Source organism: Palaemon carinicauda, chromosome 19 (assembly GCF_036898095.1).
Source record: "Palaemon carinicauda isolate YSFRI2023 chromosome 19, ASM3689809v2, whole genome shotgun sequence".
NCBI classification, from domain to species: domain Eukaryota; kingdom Metazoa; phylum Arthropoda; class Malacostraca; order Decapoda; family Palaemonidae; genus Palaemon; species Palaemon carinicauda.
The window spans coordinates 15,958,950-15,976,161 of NC_090743.1; the positions used below are offsets into that span (position 1 = coordinate 15,958,950).

Genomic DNA, 17,212 nt, shown 5'->3' on the forward strand with positions numbered 1-17,212 from the left:
CTACATGGCTGAGGACTATGAAGCATGAAGTGGGAGATGATGAATGAAGAAGTAATAATTCAAAAGCTCAGGATAGAGACACTTATTATTATTATTATTATTATTATTATTATTATTATTATTATTAGCTAAGCTACAACCCTAGTTAGAAAAGCTAGATGCTATAAGCCCAAGAGCTCCAACAGGGAAAAATAGCCCAGTTAGGAAATGAAATAAGGAAATAAATAAACGATATGAGAAATAATGAACAATTAAATCAAATATTTAAAAACAGTAACATCAAAACATATTTCATTTATAAACTATAAAAAGGCTTATGTCAGCCTGTTCAACATAAAAACATTTGCTGTAAGTTTGAACTTTTGAAGTTCTACTGATTCAACTACCCGATTAGGAAGATCATTCCACAACTTGGTCATAGCTGGAATAAAACTTCTAGAATACTGAGAAGTATTGAGCCTCATAATGGAGAAGGCCTGACTATTAGAATTAACTGCATGCCTAGTGTTTACAACAGGATGGAACTGTTCGGGAAGATCTGAATGTAAAAGATGATTAGAATTATAAAAAAAAACCTTATACAACATGCATAATATCTAGATAAGGAATAAGAAATTTATTAGACCGTAAGTTCCTGTCCAACAAATTAAGATGAAAATCAGCATCTGAAGACCAGACAGGAGAACAATACTCGAAACAAGGTACAATGAGGGAATTAAAACACTTCTTCAGAATAGATTGATCACCAAAATCTTAAAAGACTTTCTCAATAAGCCAATTTTTTGTGCAACTGAAGGAGACACAGACCTTATGTGTTTCTCAAAACCAAATTTGCTGTCGAGAATCACACATAAAATATTAAAAGAATCACATAGAGTTAAAGAAACTATCAATACTAAGATCCGCATGTTGAGGAGCCACTGTCCTTGACCTATTTACAATCATACTTTGAGTTTTGTTAGGATTCAATTTCATACCCCATAATTTGCACTATGCACTAATTTTAGCTAGACCTCTATTAAGGGATTCAGTAACCCCAGATCTACATTCAGAACATGGAATTGATGCAAAGAGAGTAGCATCATCTGCATATGCAGCAAGCTTGTTTTCTAAGTCACACCACATGTCATGTGTATATAGTATGGAAGGTAATGGGCCAAGAACACTACCTTGAGGAACACCAGATATCACATTCTTATACTCACTATGGTGCCCGTCAACAACAACTCTTCGAGATCTATTACTTGAAAAATTCAATAATGATGCTAAGAAACGACCCACCAACTCCCAACAGTTTGAGTTTGAGAACAAGGGCTTCATGATTAACACGGTCAAAGGCAGTACTAAAATCAAGGCCAATAATACGAACTTCTAGACCACAATCTAACCAAGGCTCTTTGCATCAATAGGCGTAGGAGGAAATGGTGGTGGTGATGAATGCACAGATAAATGCGCTCTTAGTCTGTGTGTGTATGTGCAGAAGTGTTTGCTTATACTCTCTCTCTCTCTCTCTCTCTCTCTCTCTCTCTCTCTCTCTCTCTCTCTCTCTCTCTCTCTCTCTCTCTCTCTCTCTCGTGCGACATAGAAAATACTTCTTTCTAGATGATATCAGTGATGATAATAAAAATTGAATGGCATGGCTTTGCCCTGAATGATTAATGAAATGCAGTACACAAAATAGGAATATGGAAAGTGAAGATGGTTACTGAAATAAAAGCGGGATCCTAAAATAGTAATTGTTCAGTGACTAACTTTCCTCTTGGTATGGGTGGAAGAGAATCTTCACCTATGGTAAGCAGCTCTTCTAGGAGAAGGACACTCCAAAATCAAAGCCCTTGGGCTTATAGCATTCAGCTTTTTCAGCTAGGATTGTAGTTTAGCAAGTGATAATAATAATAATAATAATAATAATAATAATAATAATAATAATAATAATAATAATAATAATAATAATAATAATAATAATAGCTACTTTTTTATTCTAGTCGAGAACTCTTCAATATTTACCGTTTCATATAGCCAGAGAGTAAGCCTAACTTTGTTAATTCTGTTTTATTTATATATCCATTTTCAAACACAATGAGGAACAAAGATAAAATAGATTGTGCAATTAGGCCTAAACGTAGACATGAATATCGGAAAGGTATGATTGTAAACGATTAGATTGAAAAATAGATTAGAGAAAGATGAACAGGAGAGAGAGAGAGAGAGAGAGAGAGAGAGAGAGAGAGAGAGAGAGAGAGAGAGAGAGAGAGAGAGGTAGACTTGTATACATGAACTTTGACATCCTATCATGTAAATACTTTATATATACTTATATATGTACACATCATGTTTGCGTGTGTCAACATTCTCAACGGTAAAATTATAAAAGATGGCTAAACGCTTGAAGTGAATCTACCATAAATATGTGTTCGTCTTCGATTCTGATTAAGACTGGTTGCCATTCTATCAAATAGTGTGTAACTAAGAATAGTGTAACTAAGTGCGTGTTCGCATATTTATTCATGCGTAGTCTATGTGTGCATAGCAAGAGGTACATACATCATCATACATATACCAAAGGCACTTCCCCCAATTTTGGGGGGTAGCCGACATCAACAAGAAACAAAACAAAAAAGGGGACCTCTACTCTCTACGTTCCTCCAGCCTAACCAGGGACTCAGCCGAGTTCAGCTGGTACTGCTAGGGTGCCACAGCCCAACCTCCCACATTTCCACCACATATGAAGCTTCATACTGCTGAGTCCCCTACTGCTGCTACCTCCGCGGTCATCTAAGGCACCGGAGGTAATACAACTTTATGTAGATGCAAGGAAATATGCTAAATAATGAAGAAACAAAAGAAGAATTAGTCAAATACTGGAAAACCATATATTTTAAGCATGAAAATAAAATAGACTTAGTTTGGAATGAAGAAAAATGGACAGAATATGAAAATTAAATAGCGCACCAGGAAGATATCACAAGAATAGATGGATATAATATCCCAGACATACTTAGAGAACACTATGACCTTGTGATGGTAACAAAAAGGGAAAATAAAACCAATGGGAAACCCAACAAGCACAACAGATAAAGTAAAGAATTGCCTGAAAAGCAAAGAATAAAATAAAAAAACAACAGCAGGACCGGATAGCATTGAGCCCGAGCTCTATAAGGCGCTAGGATAAAAAAAAAAAAAAAAAAAAAAAAAAAAAAAAAAAAAAAAAAAAAACATGTCTTGAAACCCTACAGAAATGTTACCAAAAAGAGTTGGATAAAAAAAAAAAAAAAAACGCGGAAGAAGTCAAGAACAAAGATGACTGAAAAAAAAGATGACGGAAAAAGACCTAAAATCTATAGCCCTATTAAATATTTCATATAAAATATTCATGATGATGGTGAAAGAATGAATGAGGAAGATAATGAGCGCCAAGCAGGATTTACAGGAGGAGGTAAGATAGAAGACAACATCTTTATATTACAGTACTGTGTAGAAGAGAGCTATAGAAATAAGAAACCTCTAATAGTAACTGCCATGGACTTTAGTAAAGTCTTCGACTCAGTAAAAAGTGAGGTATTAATAGAAGTTTTAAAAGAATATATATTCAACACCAAAATCATAAGTGCAATTGCAAATATTTATCAAGAAGATACTACAGGCATTGACTTAGGGAAAGGTATAGAACAAGAAATGGAGGTTATGAGTGGAATATGATAATTAATCTTTGCAGATGATGCCTTAGTGATTGCAGAGGATATAGATAATTCAGTGTAATACCAAACTTTTAGTAGAAATACATTATGATTTACAATATGAACGAAAAGCCAGGTCACATAGAGGGAATCAAAGTAGTAGAAATTTGATATAAATTAAAACAGACAACAATGGAAACATATTTAAAACTCAGAAAAGGTTAATGATAGAAAAAGCGGAAAAACTAGCTAACTTAATGCATTCAGTTATACCGAAAACTTGCAGTTAAGTACTAATAGGAAAACATTTTGGAAAATGATTGCTTTACCATCTATTTTGTAAGGAATAAATATTATAAATTTAACAAACACTGAAATAGAGAGACCACAAATCAAATGGCCAGGTTGAAGAAGAAAATTCTCCTCAAAGCTTTGTTTGCTTGCAGGTTGTAAATTTGGTATAGCTTCATTTACTTGTTGAATATCTTGTTAAAATCATGTTTTTGCTTATTAAACATAAAGTTGCTACAGCTGTATTTGCGTGTTTCATACCGATTCAATATATATTTTTTTCTTGCTTGTTTGAAATATATCTGAACAACCGTAGTTACGAGTTGGGTGTTAATGTAAATAATTATTTGCGTGTTGGATAAACATTAATACAACTGTATTTGTGTATAAGATATTGCCCTGAACCTCTAGCTGCGTGTTTGATGCAATGACCTGCTGTGTGCCGGCAACAAACATGCCTGTGTCCTCGACAGGTCACGAAATGCGCTACTGGCGGCGGGTATGGGGTCCCGCTGAGGGCGCCATGACGTAAGACTTCTGGCAGGTAGAAGCCGCACGGGTGCCAAGCGGTAAGGGGATAATTGGAGGGTGGTCTGGTGCCAAGGTGGGCAAGGAGTCACGAGGGTTGGGCAAGAGGGGCACTGGAGGAGGGACGAGGAAGAAGCGAGGAGAAAGAAGGGAAGGATGAGGGGAAATGCCAACTAAGGGGGGGAGGGGTAAAGGGGGTTTACTCATGTTTACCGGAGATTTCAGGGGGCGTTTGTGTGTGCAGTAGTGGCGGGTGTGTGAGTGTGTGTGGAGACAGGGCATCAGGGCTCTCTCTCTCTCTTTCCCCATCCTACTCATCCTCCTCAAGTAGCGACAACTGCTGCTACTCGACAAGGCAGTTGCTGCTTAGTTCAGGTAAGTCGTGAAAACCAGTCTTCTTCTTGAAGGCAGAGAGAAAGAGGTTTGGGATATCGAGGTGTCGCGAGGAACCGGCCTTAGTGTTGGGTCTTACGTGGAGCTCAGTTGGTAATGGGTCACATCGTGAGTCTTTTTTTATTTGGGATTCTTTATATAAACAGAGGGTGCAGCTTCATCGTTAAAGAAATGTCTTTAGATAAACGTTTAAAAATTAGAAATGAAGGTTGATGTAGGATAGGGATGGTTAAACGTTGAATATGGTTAAGCTAGAGAAATTTCACCTAAAGCTTTACGGACGCGATTATTTATAAAAATAATTGTCCCTTGTAACATTTTCAATGCTGCATCACATATGACTTGACACACGAGGTAAAAATCTCTTACTAAAATAATAAACGTTTTAACAATCATACTATTTACAATATAACCAAAAGATTATGAGAAACCATACTATCTCTGACTATAAAATAGTGCAACTGCTCGTAATAGAGATTAGTTAAGTCTACTGATAGAACTTATCGTAATGAGCTAGAGCCAAATGGGCCGGCACCTAGGCATGGGCCTATTCTATGCCGAGATATTATTCGGACAAACCCAGCAAAGGTCAATTAGGAGTGCCTAGATTGCATCGCGTGAAGTACACTCCTACAGATCACATGATAAAAAAAAAAAAAAAAAAATAAAAAAAAAAAAAAAAAAAAAAAAAAAAAAAGCAAATTTTAATAAAAATCTGTTTGGAATTTCAAAAGTAAAATTAATAAATAAAAATACCAGAGTAATGACGAAGAATAAAATTGCTTTTTCGCACAAGAATGAGTCATATTCTTAGGACTGAGCGAAAGACTAAATACTGTAACACCTCTTCAAAGGGGGGTGAGGTTTCATCAGTGGTTTGCTGTCTGTCTGTCTGTTTGTCTACTAGCAGGGTGATTCTAAAAGTTATTGGTATCTTGTCAGCAATAATTCCATCAAGTTTTATAATACGTAATTCGGGAACCAGCTCATTACCTTTTGTTTTGAGTTGTCTTGTTTATTTATGTTTAGTTTTTGTCTATTTTGTTTGTTTGTTGGACGGAGTTCAATGAGATCTTTTTGTTAGGAAAGCCTCCAATCAATAATTATTTATTTAGATTTTGGTGAAAATCCTGATTTAGTTAAGGTGATAATAGATCTAGTTCAAATATATTGACAATGGATGCAGAGATACCTCAGCTAGACATTGGATTACGTAGAGAATCGCTAACTCAAATTAGCTGCTAATGGATAAAAAAAAAAATCAAGTGACAATGGATCCTGAGGCAACCTAGCTAAACCAAAAGACGTTGGGGCAATCCAAAGATGATACAGTTCGGCTGGTAATGGATCAAGAAGATTAAGTAACAATGGTATCTAATTCAGCTGATAATGGATCAAGACAGTCAAGAGACAATGGATCCATATTTATAGTTGATGGACCTAGAGGCAAACCAGCTAAACCAAAAGACATTGGATCAATCCAAAGATATTCAATTCCCTTCAGCTGATAATGGATCAAGAAGATCATGTTTCAATTAAATCAAATTCAGATGATAATGGATCACAAAAAGCCAGTGACAATGGATCCATATTTAAAAATTGTGGATTCGGAGACAACCTGGCTAAATCAAGAGACACTGATACTCAATCAAGTCTAGATGATAATGGATTGTCATGAACTATATATTGATATCAACGAAGAGCAAGGGAAGATAACCAAAAACACTAGGAAATCAGAAGTAAGAAACCTAGGGACAAATAGCCACATTTACTACAATTAATCTCTGAATAATTTAAATGGTTACAGGGAAGTTAGATCCGAAGATTATAGTGATAGCACAAATTACCCTAGATATAAACAGAATAATAATCAGTAATAATTATACAGTTTCACAGGATCAAAAATATCATGTGACAATGGAATCTAATCAGCAGGTAATGGATCAAGAAAAGCAAGTTACAATGGATCCACATTTACAAATGATGGATCCGGAGACAACCTAGCTACATCAAAAGACAATGGGTCAGATTCGATGATACTGAATCAAGTTCAGCTGATACTGGATCCCGAAGATCAAGGGAAATGAATCCGGGTACAATCCATCTAAATTACGAGATATTGGATCCAGATCCAATAACAATGGATTTAGATCAGATGATGGATCTGCACCCTGAGAAAAGATCCTTCATTGACGAAGGGATATAAACTCTACCATTGTACATACATGCAGACATATACGGAGCAAACTTTGGGTAATCAACTTTAAGAATATTCCAAGTATGATAGTTATTAGTTAAAAGAAATTGGATCCTCCCCATCTAGATATTTTAAAGCATTCTTTAATTGCATTCACATAATCTAAAGTGTGATTTTTTTTTTTATTCAAAATCTATTTTTGGGAAACATGTCCTGTCTGTTTCTTCTTCAATTGGACAAAAATGTATACCAAGATAGTCTTTCCTGTGGTAATTTATTCTTAGAGTAATATTTTTTAGTCTAGTCTCCAGCATTATATGCCCATCTTGGATTATCGGACAAGAACTATTAAGGTCGATTGAATTTCTTATCCTTGATTTCTATAAAAAAATTCAAAAACGCTGAATTAAATCTTTCATAATTATGATTATACTTTGCATTTAGATATTACAAGACTATACCATCCACCGCGTAGTACTAGGTATGCAGTTTATTTTAACACCATTGCATTTTCTTACATAAGGCTCATTACTACACAGTATTCGAGAAGTTTCATTTCTAGTGACCAAACTGTGAAATGGCCATCCCAATCAGTTAGTTGAATTGGTGGAACTTTCGAAGTTCAATTTGGTGGAACTTTTTTGTCGAGGAGGTTGATGTCAGTCTTTTTTTTTCCATAGTTTATCTGTTAATAAACGATTTAACAATTTTGTTCACCTAAATATACTTGAATCTTTTTTGTTTTTTCCTTAAATATTTTACTTTTTAATCCCCCATTTCGTTCCTTTGCTGGATTACTCCTCCTGTCAGGGTCCCAAGGATTGTAACAGTTTGTTTTCCAACAAGGGTTTCAGATTGCTAAGTATTAATAGTAATATTAATACTAACAACAACAACAACAACAACAACAACAACAACAACAATAATAATAATAATAATAAGTTTGAATTTCGCAAATTCAGGAGGACGTTCCCAAAATGTGCAAAATCTAAACTACTGTATATAAAATTTTACAATGAAAGGATTTATACACGAAATATCAATAACAATAACAATAATATAGTACAAGGAAACATAAAATCTATAAATGTATACACAAATGCTACGAATTCAATAGTATTTGCTTATAGTGAGTACATACATACAGTACTGTACATATGATATGGAAAGCTATAGTGATTCTCATCGCCTATAGAAGTTACTAACGGGTGCCAGTTTTATCAAAATGAACTAATAATTTAGCGAATGAATAAATAGATGTATAAACAAGGAAATAAATAAATAAATATAAAAATAATCACATATAGTCTTCCATTATCCTAACAATACATCTTTCAAACCGACCTAGACGACGTTCTTCGTTCGCACACATTTTGCATTTGGAAAATAGAGCGAATTCTAAACTGAAATAATCGACGTCATTTTGATATCGTTCCAGCTTTTTTTTTTTAAAGAGAAACTTATGGAACATTATGATTTCAGAAAAACTACAGTAATGCAAATAGATAAGAAACACCATAGCATTAATATAAAATATAAAACCATATTTGTTATGGGTCCAATTAGAAAAAAAAAGCTACTGCATTTCATACGACTGGAGAACTGGTATGATTGTAAAAAAAAAAAAATGTGCAAATGTTAATCTATATACTGTATGTATATATAACAACAAAAAATGCATCCGTGTCTAGTCCACTGCAAGACAAAAACCTCAGATATGTCCTTAGTCATGAATATATATCACTAACACACGTGATTTCAATCAATGTAAATATCAACCACAATGGCATTTAATAACGAATTCTATCTTGGGAATATACATCCACTGGAATTCATTTATGATAATAGCTTCTGGCTGGGCAGAGATTCGAACCTCTGCTTTCTTAGCCAAAACCATGCCTGCGAGGACGCTACCAACTGAGCTCTCTTGATAGCTCAGTTGGTGAGTCCTCCCAGACATAATTTCGGCTGGATAGGCAGGGGTTCGAATCTCTGCCCAGCCAGAAGCTATTAACATAAATGAATTCCAGAGGATATATATTCCCAAGATAGAATGAATATATGACTCATTTGATATATATATATATATATATATATATATATATATATATATATATATATATATATATATATATATATATATATATATATATGTGTGTGTGTGTGTGTGTGTGTGTGTGTGTGTGAGTTTGTGTGTGGGTATGGTTATGGGGGTTTTAACTGATTAGTGTGCCATAATACGTAAGTGTCTACTTATGTAAGAAATTTACCTGAATAACCAGCGCCAAAATAGTTCAAAATATCACTAGACGTTTTAATGTGATTATATAAAAGGTGATTGTAAACCACGTTTATTTAATAATTAGAAAGTAAACAGGTAAACAGGAAAAGACAAAAGAAAAAAAATAATTACGAAAAACAATCATTCAAGTATTATTATTATTATTATTATTATTATTATTATTATTATTATTATTATTATTATTATTATTACACTAGCTAAGCTACAACCCTAGTTGGAAAAGCAGGATGATATAAGCCCAAGGGCTCCAAAAGGGTAAAATAGCCCAGTGAGGAAATGAAATAAGGAAATAAATAAACTATATGAAAAGTAATAAACAATTAAAATATTCTAAGAACAATAACAACATTAAAACATATCCTTAATATATAAACTTTAAAAAAAATATTTATGTCAGCCTGTTCGACATAGAAACATTTGCTGCAAGTTTGAACTTTTGAAGTTCTACAGACTCAACTACCCGATTAGGAAGATCATTCCACAACTTGGTTATAGCTGGAATAAAACTTTTAAAATATTGTGTAGTATTGAGCCTCATAATGGAGAAGGCCTGGCTATTAGAATTAACTGCCTGCCTAGTATTACGAACAGGATTATACTGTCCGAGAAAATCTGCATGTAAATGATGATCAGAATTATGAAAAATCTTATGCAACACGCACAACGAACTAATTGAATGACAGTGCCAGAGATTGATATCCAGATCAGGAATAAGAAATTTAATAGACCATAGGTTCCTGTCCAATAAATTAAGATGAGAATCAGCAGCTGAAGACCAGGCAGGAGGACAATACTCGAAACAAGGTTGAATGAAAGAATTAAAACATTTCTTCAGAATAGATTAATCACCAAAAATCTTCCAAGACTTTGTCAATAAGTCAATTTTTTGTGAAATTGAAAAAGACACAGACCTAATATGTTTCTCGAGAGTAAATTTGTTGTCAAGAATCACACCTAAAATTTCAAAAGAGTCATACAAAGTTAAAGAAACATTATCAATACTGAGACCCGGATGTTGAGGAGCAACTGTCCTCGACCTACTAACAGCCATACTTGGAGTTTTATTACGATTCAACTTCATGGCCCGTAATTTGTACCATGCACTAATTTTAGCTAGATCTCTATTATTATTATTATTATTATCATTATTATTATCATTATTATTATTATTATTATTATTATTATTATTATTATCATTATTATTATTATTATTAACTGCTAAGCTACAACCCTAGTTGGAAAAGCAGAACGCTATAAGCCCAGGGGCTCCAACAGGGAAAACAGCTCAGTGAGGAAAGGAGACAAGGAAAAATTAAATATTTTAGAATAACATTAAAATAAATATCTCCTATATAAACTATAAAAACTTCAACAAAACAATCGGGAGAGAAATTAGATAGAACAGTGTACCCGAGTGCACCCTCAAGCAAGAGAACTCTAACCCAAGATAGTGGATGACCATGGTACAGAGATTATGGCACTATCCAAGAACAGAGAACAATGGTTTGATTTTGGAGTGTCCCTCTCCTAGAAGAGCTGCTTACCATAGCTAAAGAGTATCTTCTACCCTTACCAAGAGGAAAGTAGCCACTGAACAACTACAGTGCAGAAGTTAACCCCTTACTGAAGAAGAATTGTTTGGTCTCTGTGTTGTCAGGTGTATGGGGACAGAGGAGAATCTGTAAAAAAAATATGCCAGACTACTCGGTGTATGTGTAGGCAAAGGGAAAGTGAACCGTAACCAGAGAGAAGGATCCAAGGTAGTGCTGTCTGGCCAATCAAAGGACCCCATAACTCTCTAGCGGTAGTATCTCAACGGGTGGCTGGTGCTCTATTAAGGGATTCAGCAACCCAAGATCTATATTCAGGAGATGGAATTGAAGCAAAAAGTGTAACATCGTCTATATTTCCAATGAGCTTGTTTACTAGGCCAAACCACGTGTCATGTGTACATAGTATGGAAAGTAATGGGCCAAGAGCACAGCCCCGTGGAACACCAGATATCACATTACTATACTCACTATGGTGCCCATCAACAACAACTCTTTGCAATTTATTACTTAGAAATTCAATAATAATCCTAAGAAAAGACCCACCCACTCCCAACTGTTTAAGTTTGAAAACACGGGCCTCATGATTAACACGGTGAAAAGCAGCATTGAAATTTATCACATATGTCTATTAAGCCGTCTTATATCTTATCTAACAAAAATCTCTGTTATCACAAAATATATTTAATGAGCGTCTTTTATAACATATAGCACTTGATGGTTGATGTTGGCCAAAATGGTAGTTTGTTTCAGACGAAAAGCGATGAGAATTTAATTTAATAATAATAATAATAATAATAATAATAATAATAATAATAATCATAATAATAATAATAATAATAATAATAATAATAATGCACTAAGAAGATGAAGGCAACCAGATTAGATTATGAAACTTATCCACAAGTAAATGTTCTGGCGTTGGTTCAGGTCTTAATCCTTGCCAAGTAAAAGAGAAAAAAAAAATATGGAAAAAAGGTTACCTTTTCATTATGACACGTCGAGTAACGGGACCAAAAATACCTCGGGTAACTTTATCGCCATCATCCAGTTGTCATGGACATTAGTTTTGAAATAGGCCGGCGCCAGATAATATTAGCTTTATATTGAGGGTTCCAACATGTAGTGATGCTCATGGTGTGGGTTCGACTGGTTGGTATTGACTCCATTACAAATCAATGACCATCATTTACCTAAAGTAAATATACTTTTACATCTGTAAATACACTCACACCTATAACCATATTACTCTAATACACATACAAACCCATAAAATGTATTTATGAAAGACAATTGACTGTTAACATATTGATAAAGACATCTTTTGACAAGACCTACAAACAGGTGGGCCTTAAATTCCTTTGCAAAATATCTAAATAGAGAATAATGTTATGAAAAAAGTTGTAAGTTAAGAAGAGTCACAGGGAGAAACTCGAGCGAAGGTCCCACCGAAATAAAAAAACCGCCAAAATTCTTTCTTGCTAATCCAAGAAGAGTCAAATGGAATCTAGGTCGAGAACGTGAGTCGTGTGTTACGGAGTTACACTCAAGTATTTCCAGAGTAGGAAAACTTTACATGTATATATATATATATATATATATATATATATATATATATATATATATATATATATATATATATATATATATGTGTGTGTGCTCGCATATATATATATATATATATATATATATATATATATATATATATATATATATATATATATATCGAGCACACACACACAAATATATATGAATACATACATACATACATATATATATATATATATATATATATATATATATATATATATATATATATATATATACCTGACTCGAGCATGTTAGAATAACTAGCATTCCACGATAAGGAAAAAATCTATCATAAGAAATTGCAGTAAAAATTAGAAATAGTAAAATGGGATAAGGGAATACATGTTTCTCTCTCTCTTTTTTTTTTTTTTTAAGAAAATGCCGAAATGATTTAACAAATGAAAAGCCATCAAGGACATTTCGTGTTAGAATGAATGTTTGGGGAAAGAAGGCAAAAAGGGAGACATGGAAAGTAAATGTCGGAAAACTAGGCATAAATAGTAATTGATGTATTGGGACATATGGGGAAACCAGGAACTAGTTCACCATAGAAAAACTAAAGTTAGAGACCGACCTCTACATGATGGACAAGAATCAACAATACACGATGCGATATTTGATCGAGAGAGAGAGAGAGAGAGAGAGAGAGAGAGAGAGAGAGAGAGAGAGAGATGGGTTTGTTTTGCTCTATTCTGAAAGGCGGTATGACTTGCTCCTTAATTACGTAACGCTTACAAAATCTCTCTCTCTCTCTCTCTCTCTCTCTCTCTCTCTCTCTCTCTCTCTCTCTCTCTCTCTCTCTTTCGAGCGCCAGTGATTTTTTCCGTCAAATTGCAAACTCAAATCAACATAAAGCGACCTTTCTCATACTTACTTATTGAACTCTCTCTCTCTCTCTCTCTCTCTCTCTCTCTCTCTCTCTCTCTCTCTCTCTCTCTCTCTCTCTCTCTCTCTCTCTCTTAATAGAGCCCAGTATTACCTAATTTTCTACCTCCTACTTAATACCCGTCTCCTTTTCTCTCACTCTTTCTAATCATGTTACATTTCTTGACATGCTCATGGAGAGCTTTGCGCAGCTACAAACGAGAGCATTCTCCGCATAGTTGCGCGTTCTTCAAATAACCTTAGAGTGAAATGGAAAAATAGCTCGAATTCTTCCGGATAATTTCCTAAGAGAGTCGTGATTTTTTGAGCTGAGCCGTGAAGATCTGCCGCGAGAGGGGTCGGAAGTCATTTGGCAAATTTGCGGAAAAAAAAAAAAAAAAAAAAAAAAAAAAAAAAAAAAAAAATCCCTTTTCAGAAAATTTGAATATATATAAATTTATACATTTTTATTTTTATTTTTTTAAAATCTGATATATGGTTATAATGTCGTTTTATGGAATACTTGAATATATAATTTCTTAATTTTGGTTCTTATGTTCTCTGTTTGATATGTGATTACTCTATTTATAGGTTATCTCAGATGATATTATTAAGGGAAGTAGTTTATTTACCTAGAATTTGGATGTTACTTTAATAATTCTCTCTCTCTCTCTCTCTCTCTCTCTCTCTCTCTCTCTCTCTCTCTCTCTCTCTCTAAATGCATTTCCCCTTTATCTTCATGACAAAAACTCCTAAACGCGTAAAAGTTTAATTTGTTTATATTTCTCTCTTCATTGCAACTGACCATCAATGTCTGTTTACTCACTACGTAACTGCGCCCCCCCCCCCGGTAACACCTGTAACGTGCAAAAGTTAACAATCCAAATAATACAAATAAAAAAATACGAGAGGAAATCCCCTTTGCCATTTAGCGTTCCTTTCAAAGGGTCGAACTGTCAACATCATTTAATGATCACGCCCTGTGACAAACATAGGCCTTCCAGCATGCACTCGTTTCTCACCCCCCACCCCCTTTGCTCTACTCACCTTTGTTGAACAACATATGTTGAAGACCACTAGCTGTTTCGCAGGGTTATCAAAGATTCCTTTCTCTCTCTCTCTCTCTCTCTCTCTCTCTCTCTCTCTCTCTCTCTCTCTCTCTCTCGAGAGAGAGAGAGAGAGAGAGAGAGAGAGAGAGAGAGAGAGAGAGAGACAGAGAGAGAGAGGGTCATAATTCCATAACAAAATGAAGAAAAGGTAGGAAAACGTTAAGCTATGGATAACAGCATCAACCTTTAATAGGGTCAACGAGCTCAAATGATTTCTATTAAGAGCGCCTACGTGCTTATACCGGTTTCTTTTAATATGGTCAAAGTGCCTAAATCATTTAGCAGGAATTGCGATATTTACGACCATTGCTAGTTACTGCCGGAGATCAACATCAGTATCAACATTACATTTTTCAAACACGTCTTGGAGATCTATTACACGCATATCGCCTCTTTTTAAAGTATGTATCAGGTGTCGTTATTGTTATGCACATTGTCATTTTTTGACAGGCATGCGATTTTACAATGTGTGTTGTTAGCGAAAATGACTTGAACCCGGATGGCTATTATTTTTAACGGGAAATGAATCATTTCCACTGAAAATGAGCCACGACACGATTCAGGAGACATTTTCCATTTAATGGCCTCTAATTTCATTGTTGATTAAAGCTTATGTTTATTTCTAGTGCTTTAATTAATCTATTTATACAGAGGGGCTAATACACAATTTTCTCTGAAATGCTCGTTAATATGTTTACCCTGACAGAACAAATGACCTTTGGTTACACAGCCAATTCCATCCAGGTTTTTTTCTTTCTCTGCCCCCTCTCTCTTTTGCATACTTGTTGCTGTGCCTTTAGCCTCATACTTTTACATGTATGCAATTACGCATAACATCACATGCACTCTCTCTCTCTCTCTCTCTCTCTCTCTCTCTCTCTCTCGTATTTATTTGTATGTATAGAAACACGCACAGCACATACAAACTTTCACAGACACACAAACACACACAAATATATATATATATATATATATGTGTGTATATATATATATATATATATATATATATATATGTGTGTGTGTGTGTGCATCTTTTCCCCTTTTGCTGGCACCCGACCTTTTCCTTTAGCCCTCTTTGGTAAAAGTTTCCAATTATAAATCACAAGTTCTCGGGTGGATTTCCCACTCCATTAAAATATCAGCAACCGTTTGAACATCCCTTCGCATTCTTTTAGGACAGCCGTTCGAAGGTTATTCGATTTTTCCATAGTAAATTAAAAGGACGATAAAATGTACGAGATAATTTGAAAATCAAAATGAAATGCATAGAGATATAATGGATTCAATATAGAGTGAAGCAAAGCTATAGTTGAGATGAAAATGAAAGTTTAGATGAAAATCATGAGCTGCGTTCGACTATCAAAGTATGTCGATAAAAATCATGATTTGTGTTCGACTAACAGTGAGTCGACGAGCTAAAGGAAAGATTTGAACCACAAGATGGTCAGGAGCTTTCGTGTTTTCACGTATTAAAAATACAGCGAATTGACCTTCAGTTTGTATAACGTTAATTCATTAACATAAACAGCTTGTTACCGGAAACATTTTTATGCAAGTGTGACATCTAAAAAACAGCCCATATGGTTGGATACATGTACGGACGTTGGAACATATCTAACTATATCGACTGAGTATTTCTGCCTGCAAAGTTTTCCGTGGAATTAAAGTTGAATTCAAGTTGTAGATAGCTTATTAACGCTGCTTAGTATAGCATAAGTATTGTGTTCTTCGATGGAAACATGAACCATGCAAAAGTTTTAATTATCTGAGCATTGCCTAAGGGATGTTCTTTTTATTATTATTAACAGATGAGATCTGACGTATATTAGAAAATATATCGTTTATAGATCTTAATTTTGTTTTACGCCAACGATATCTGATATGACTTCTTTGTGTTTATGATCATACATTTCTGAAAGAAAAAAGTGAAATGGCTTTAAAATGTTATCTATTGACCTCTGAATGAAATTTCCAAAATTACTTAATTTCGAAATTCACTTGTAACTAGGAAATCTTACCTTTAAGACATAACAAATATTTTAATTGGCTCTAAAAACAACGAGGTTTATTTGATTAATTGTATTTACCTATGAGCAGTTTTTCCTAACTCTTATTTTTCTAAACCTTAATTTCTTAAATCTTTATCATACAAATTCTCCATCTACCGTAAATATAACGGATATTTATACATATGTACTTGAAGAGTTGTCTCTATATGAATTGCCAATACCTGTTCATTTTCGCAGTTTTTTTAGCAAATTGCCAAAGACTCATTTCAAACTTTCACCCATTTCTTTTTCTTTTGTCGAAATCACTAATCATCTCTCTCTGGGCGTGCTTGTTAGTACGTCTGTGCCGGCTCCCATCTTCATCACTGGAAGTTTACCCCAATAGCTGTCCCATTTCGCCGTTTGTTTGCGTTTGGCAAAAGACTCGCAACTCATTCCAAACTTTCCGACGTTTGAAAGGGTTTTGTTTAAGAAGAAGAAGAAGAAGAAGAAGAAGAAGAAGAAGAAGAAGAAGAAGAAGAAGAAGAAGACATCTCGTCAGCATTAAAGACAGCTAGAGGAGGGGTAGGAGCAGTAGTCACAGATCTCATTAGAGGGATTAAAGCCTTGGGACGGCCCACCTAACATCTACTCGACTTCGAATACGCGAGCACATTTCCTTTTAGGGAGGCATAGCCAGTGAGGGGAGTCTCAGTATTTATT

The 17,212-nt window shown here is 34.6% G+C and overlaps 1 protein-coding gene across 3 annotated transcripts in view; it reads left to right on the forward strand.

The window, feature by feature from the left end:
- The first annotated feature begins 4,717 nt into the window (after positions 1 to 4,717).
- The window catches only part of LOC137658468 (trichohyalin-like), an 87,343-nt gene continuing 74,848 nt past the window's right edge, over positions 4,718 to 17,212 (forward strand). For all 3 annotated transcript variants that reach the window (XM_068393204.1, XM_068393205.1, XM_068393206.1), the window contains exon 1: positions 4,718 to 4,871. The gene's annotated coding sequence lies outside the window, so the exon portion shown is untranslated. The remainder of the gene's footprint in view (positions 4,872 to 17,212) is intronic.